The sequence below is a fragment of the Rutidosis leptorrhynchoides genome, chromosome 4 (genome assembly GCF_046630445.1).
Source record: "Rutidosis leptorrhynchoides isolate AG116_Rl617_1_P2 chromosome 4, CSIRO_AGI_Rlap_v1, whole genome shotgun sequence".
Lineage (NCBI taxonomy): Eukaryota > Viridiplantae > Streptophyta > Magnoliopsida > Asterales > Asteraceae > Rutidosis > Rutidosis leptorrhynchoides.
Window position 1 is genome coordinate 569,061,167 of NC_092336.1, and position 7,028 is coordinate 569,068,194.

Consider the following 7,028-nt stretch of genomic DNA (forward strand, 5'->3'; position numbering starts at 1 on the left):
AGTTGAATCTCAAAATTTTGAACTATTCAATTACCCTTCGATTGTTCTCAACGATTCGCGAACAATTATATGTAAATAGATACATATACTATAACTTGAAAACGTAACAAAGTGTTAAGTAAATGATACTGTGCATTAAACTTATTGGTTTGATTATCTGATTGATATATTTAACTACAAAGTTAAAAGATTATGCTAAACGATTGAATTAAAAGATATTTACTGAGTCCCTTAATAATTATGATATTATTACGGGTCTCTGTTGTAAGGTCCACGTTGATTTGGGAAATCATTCATGTTTAACGATATTCGGAATTAATGGTAAAGTGTTTGTTTAAATAACGTAATTTGGACACATACAATAATAAGGAATATTAACTGTTAGAATTAGATATATGAATAAATTGCGATATGTATTTTAAGACGTGTTTACAAATTTTGAGAATAGATATTAACTTGGTTATGAAACGTTTGATAAATACTATTATATTAATAAATAACGAGACAATGATTTATAGAAGTAAATGACCAAAACACTCGAAAGATTAAGATATACTTTGAGTGGTATAGTTTGTTGATAATTTAAGACTATATTTTGACAAAGGTACGAGTCACGAAACGTAAAGTGATAGTTTACTAAGCATACGAAAATGCGTTCGAGAAACCGGAACCGGGGCATAAGTCGAGTGACAACGTACGAGACATCGGACCGAAAATTTCAAGTCAACTATGCACGAGAATATAATATAATATATAATTAATTAATATAAATTATATATATTATATATTAATAAATAAATATGTCGACAAACAAGAAAACAAAAGTTTGTGAGCTGGATCAGAGGGCCATGCGATCGCATGGCCTTGATGCCCAAAAACCATGCGATCGCATGGGGTTGGAAATCAGGCCACATCTATAAATTCAGTCGAATTCGTTCCAGTTTTGCACACATACATATTACACTCGTATATATATTTATATTTATATTTATATTATTATTATTATTATTATTATTATTATTATTATTATTATTATTATTATTAAGATTAATATTATTATTATTAATCTTATTATTTTTAATTAATAGTATTATACATAAAATACTACGACGAAGTCATGAGCGTGTCACTTTCAAAATGGGTTTTCAAGCGGATTGAGCTAAGGAAAATATGAGTTATAGCTGTGGAGATTATGGGTAATGTTCATGGGTATATTTGTGAATCAAACCTAGTGTTTATCATCTCCGTTGCATCTACGTACTTTCCTACAATATTGAATCTCAATATTGATACGTAAGCACTCATATTTTATCTTTTATATATTAATTGTGTATCCATGTCTAGTGCTCGAGTATATATATTTATACATGCTTGTATGTTAAATTTCATCGTTAAACAGTTTATGATGAATCACGAATTAAATACATATATTATTGGTAAAAGGTATATGATATGCATGTTTTTGGAAAGCTGGCGAAAAATCAATGACTTTTCATTTAGATATCGAATAGTTTCGATGAACGGATTAAAAGATACGATCAACTGAATTATGATTGACGTTAATTGAAATTGCTTTTGAATCTGCAATTAAGATTTAAACAACTTGTTTACGAGATTGATAAATTGGATTTTTGAATATTACCAACCGAGTAAATGAATCCTTATATAAGGTACGTCTCATTTTGTTAAACAACTGTCAAAATTGACTTTTTGAAACGACTTTGGATAATTTTTGTATGTCGATCTCGAGCATTAGGATTGTGATACACTATGACCTGACCTAGCTTGATAGACATTTATTGACCAACATATGTTCTCTAGGTTGAAATCTACGATTATTTGATATTTCGAGTTTCGGTCACATTACGATGAACAACTTTATGTGCTGCTAAGGTGAGTTTCATTGATCCCTTTTTAATTGCTTTTACAATATATTTTTAGGCTGAGAATACATGCAATTTATTTTAAACGCAATGGACACAAGTACATACTAAATTCTACACTAAGTTTGAATCGAAAATCCCTTAGCTTTGGTAACTAGTAACTGTCGGTTATAAGAACCGATGGGCGCGAATAGAGGTATATGGATCCATAGGGCTTGATATCCCCGTCCGAGCTAGAGCACTAGCCTTTTAACGGACGTATGCTATTTGAGAAGCGTACACGTTGGTTTGCGTGTATTATTAAGATGATTATACAAAGGGTACAAATTATATATACGTTAAGTTTAGTTACCAGGGTGCTCGATCTTGTAGAATATTTTGATAAACGTTTCTGGAGGAAACAACTGAAATCTTGTGATCTACCTTTATGTACAGATTATGCAAAACATTAAAACTATGAACTCACCAACCTTTGTGTTGACACTTGTTAGCATGTTTATTCTCAGGTTCCCTAGAAGTCTTCCGCTGTTTGCTTATATGTTAGACAAGCTATGTGCATGGAGTCTTACATGGCATTTTTTTCAAGGAAACGTTGCATTCACCAAATCATCACCATGTATATTATTTTGACTGCATTGTCAACGGAAGTACTATTGTAAACTATTATTTACTGTGATTGTCTATATGTAGAAATCATCAGATGTCGAAAACCTTTGATTTAAATATTCATTTATGGTGTGCCTTTTCAAAAGAATGCAATGTTTATAAAACGTATCATATAGAGGTCAAATACCTCGCAATGAAATCGATGAATGACATGTTCGTCCATATGGATTTGGAGCGATCGTCACATTAGGCATTGGTGCATGACCTACGGAACCTACGCACCCACACCGAGAAACCGTGAGATTAATTATGTAGATTTTGTTTTGAGATAGCATAGATAAAGCACCGTTAGATGAAATTGAGTAGAACTGGAAGTGATCATGTTACATTGATCATATGAAATGATATTGGAATGAATGTACGATTTAGTACAATATAATGACGCCAGGCTAGTGTGATTATATTGAAGTAAATCATGCAGAAGTTCCAATGTTACTACATGAGGGACATGAGGTGATTCAGGGAAAACTTTGGTAGGAACCACTTGAGTATACGCATTATGGTCTGTTAGAGGTAGGAAAAGAATAACCACGTAGCTCAGATATTGTACAAGGAAGGCCTTTATTGCAGAATTGATAACCCGAAAATTTGTTATAGATATAGGCACTCTGGATACTTAAGGAAAAAGTTCTGAAATAGGGAAAAACTTTGGACTCACTTGCGGTAGAGCGGTCGTTATGGAAACTCGTATGGATCCTGATTATAGTTAGGGGACGATTCATCACAACGTTTTATTGTCTCGAGGTTGTTTAATACCAGAGCGATAGAAACCTTATATCTAAGAACCTTAGTGTTATGACTGATAAGCCATTAACAACCATGAGCGTTAAGTATTCTATAGGATAAGCTAATGGTAAGCTGGTGGGTCATTTGGAGATGACCTCATGCCAACAAAACTTGGAAGTTTTATAGTAGTAGTTGGAAAGGATTAGTTATCTATGCACAATCAGATATTATCTGAGAAGATTGATAGAATTTTTCTAGGTAATATAATAAGATTTGGTTGGAATGAACCTTAAGATTAACCTAATACTCATCGAGTTAGGAAGCTTTAATGAAATAGTTGGAATGGACTGGCTTTCAAGGATGAAAGTGAAATTTATTTATAGTAAGAAGATTATTCGCATATCTCACGAGAATGGTGAGCCAAAAGCCATCTGAGTTACTTCAACAACCCGAGATCCCACAATGGAAATGGGAAGGGATGACGATGGATTTCATCCCGAAGCTACCGAAAACAATAGGCGGTTAGGACACTATCTGGGTTATCATTGACCATCTCACCAAATCTGTTCACTTTCTAGCCATGAAAGAAACTGATACAATGGATAAACTTACACGACGATACATAAAGGAAATTGTATCCCGTCACTTCAGCGATTCAAATTCTATCTTAAGGACTAGCCAGGAATCTTATTTGATACTCATTCTTACGCGACTCTGAATCCTAACTTATTCCGAGAGATTTCTTATTTGATGATAATCACACCATCATCCTTCTTACTTCGATATTAGTCATACCAGTTTGAAATTTTCCAAAATTAATGGGTGGTTAATTCTCATCTGCATACTCTCCCATTCGTATCTCACTTATAAGCAACAACTCCACACTTAAGCATTTTTGGTCAAAGGACTTATGCCCTACTAATAGTCATCAACCACATTTAAATTCAATAGTTTTTATTACCTCAAATATCACCCGAAATTTTCAAAATCTTTTACTCAATCCTCATCAATCCTTTTTCAACTTGTAACCTCCGAAATATGAAAATTTTGTTTGCCAAAAATTTTTCACACACTATTTTACTGTGCGATCCTCTCAAAGTTTTATAAAAGTAAATTTATTTGCCATTCGAGCAAAATTTTTGAAATCGTATATGTTACATAAAATAAAGTAAATGATTACTTATTTTTGACTAATACATATGAAATTTTACTTTCACTTTTACAAATCAAATCTTTTATTCAAAAGATATTTTACCTAGAATGGTACGTGTTGTACATAACCCTAGTTTGCTAAGAACTTCGTTTCTTTTCTTACATTGTCACTTTAAAAAATTTCTATAAAAATTTTGTTGCTTGTCATATAAATTTTTTCGTTGCTTATTCGTATCCAAGTCATCATGTAGACTGACAACTGTCAAAATTAAGAAATTCATGTGCGTGTGTGTGTGTATGTGATGAAGGCACTTACTACCACGTCAAGCAGAGCCTTTGGGCATCCACTAACACTTAAACCATTCAAAATTATTGCATTACCTCAGGGATCTTATTTGCCACACATGTTGGAGCGATGCTCTTTCTTACATAACTCTAAGTCCTGACCTATCCCAAGGGATTCTCATCTAGCGATATTAACACCATCAGTATTCCGACTTTAATATTAGTCATAACCTTTTTGGCATTTTGCAAAGTCAAGAAGCGATTAACTTCTCGTCCTCATGCTCTATCATTCATACCTCACTTTTTAACAACGGCTTCACACGTGAACATTTTTGGGCCAAAGACTTAAGTCCTGATAATTGTCAAAACTACATTTAATTCATTAGTTTTGATTACCCGGTGACATGTCACCCGATGATTCAAGGATTTTCCACTCAATCTTTTTCAACTTGTAACCTCTGAAATGCGAAAAACTATGTTTATCAAAAATTTTACACGTTGATTTTTACACGTTGTTTATTTGTGAGGTCCTAACGAGATTTATGGACAAATGAAAGTAATAAAAAATTTTCTGTCACTTATGCGAATTATAAAATCACATATGTATGTATATAATTTACCCTTACTTATTTTGGTTAGAACATACTAAGTTATGCCTGCAAATTATATAAAAAAAAATTCGCTCATTTATCGAGTTATTTAACTTAAGTCAAATAGTTTTGTGCAAAATAGTACACGTTGTACATACTTCTAAATTTACTAGGAACTTTGTTTCGTTTATGTTGTTACATCAAACGTTTAAAGGTTTTTCAAAACTTCCTCGGTTGATTTTATTAAAGGTTTTCGTATTAGACTACACTATGTAGGGATCACACTTCTTCTCTCCCTCCGTTAGGGATGAAGCTTACTATTAAAACCCTTGTTAAAAACTCTTGATCCACTTTGGGTGGCAGTTTTATAAAAATTTTTAAGAAGTCTTTGCGCTCATGAAATGTTCTTTTTAAGGTTAGACATGGCAAAATTGCGGGCCGATAAATCAGTTTTCTGAGGTACACTCAGTGGTCACCCCATCGTAGGAAGAGCACTAGGTGGGTTTCTATTCTCAATGTTTCACGGCTTAATCGCAACACCCTTGTAAACGGCATCTCTATGAATCAGTAGGTTGAGGTACAAAGAATCATTTTTGAGATTCTTTTCACTTAGAGTAAACCGTTCTTTATGACCAAGAGTTCACATATCCTCTCATCCGCGCATCCCCATAAGTATAAGGATAAATTTGGATCAATCCACTCGAAGAGTTCACCCTGGTTCAAAGATCACACCTTTCGTGCGAATTTCTTTCGGAAATGTAATGTGGAATACTTTAGGAATCTAGGAATCTTGTTATCCTCTTGGAAAGGACTGCTTAAAACGTCTGTAACACGGATATGGTTACTCTACACATTCTTTCCTTCATTGGTTCAACTATATGTTGTTCTAGTTAATGTTAACCCTAACTTCAACATGTAACTGAAAGGATAAAGTTACGTTATGGAACTGTGCTTTCATTCCATCTAAGGATAAGTTCACCTGCAGTATGGTAAACTGGGTGATATCCTTCATTGTTCATTCAGACCATCCTGAAGGCACTATAAATAATTATGGCTTGCATTGCATATAAGTCCGAATAGTCACTTTTAGCAAAAGTTTCAATTCATATAGTCAAATAAAACGTTCTTAAATATCGAGTTCTTTATGCCTATGGTCTCCTTCCAAAATCAAGGGGTTAGTAAAATCCGTGGCTAACACTATCCAGACATCAAATCGCATGGTTATGATCACCAAGTTTTCCATCCTACCTGTCAGCTTTGTATAGCGACATAAGCGTTCAATTTTTTAGATGAGTTTGGTAACATTCATGATGCATTCTACGCATCCAGCCTACTGAAGATGCCTGTAAGGCTAAAAACATCATCTTTCCTTTTGTGGGTATATATTTCGGATGACATGTTCGTGTTAGCAAGAAACGAAATATATTTTTTGATCTATTAGGACAAGAGACTTAATTAATGGCATATATCTATTCTTAATTTTGTACACCCAAGTACCCTTCAACGTAAATAACTCACTTCTGAGCCCTCGAGTCTCACGGAACTTTAATACGCTACTTCTTAATTAAATACGGTACCACTCTTAGTCACTACTTAAATTTCGGGACGAAATTTCCATTAACAGGTGGGTAATGTAACGACCCGACTTTTTCGACTTGCTTTTGTGCGTTGTGTTTTAGCGAAACTGCGTATTTGTGCGTATTGTGCTACTTTATACTCTAGAATC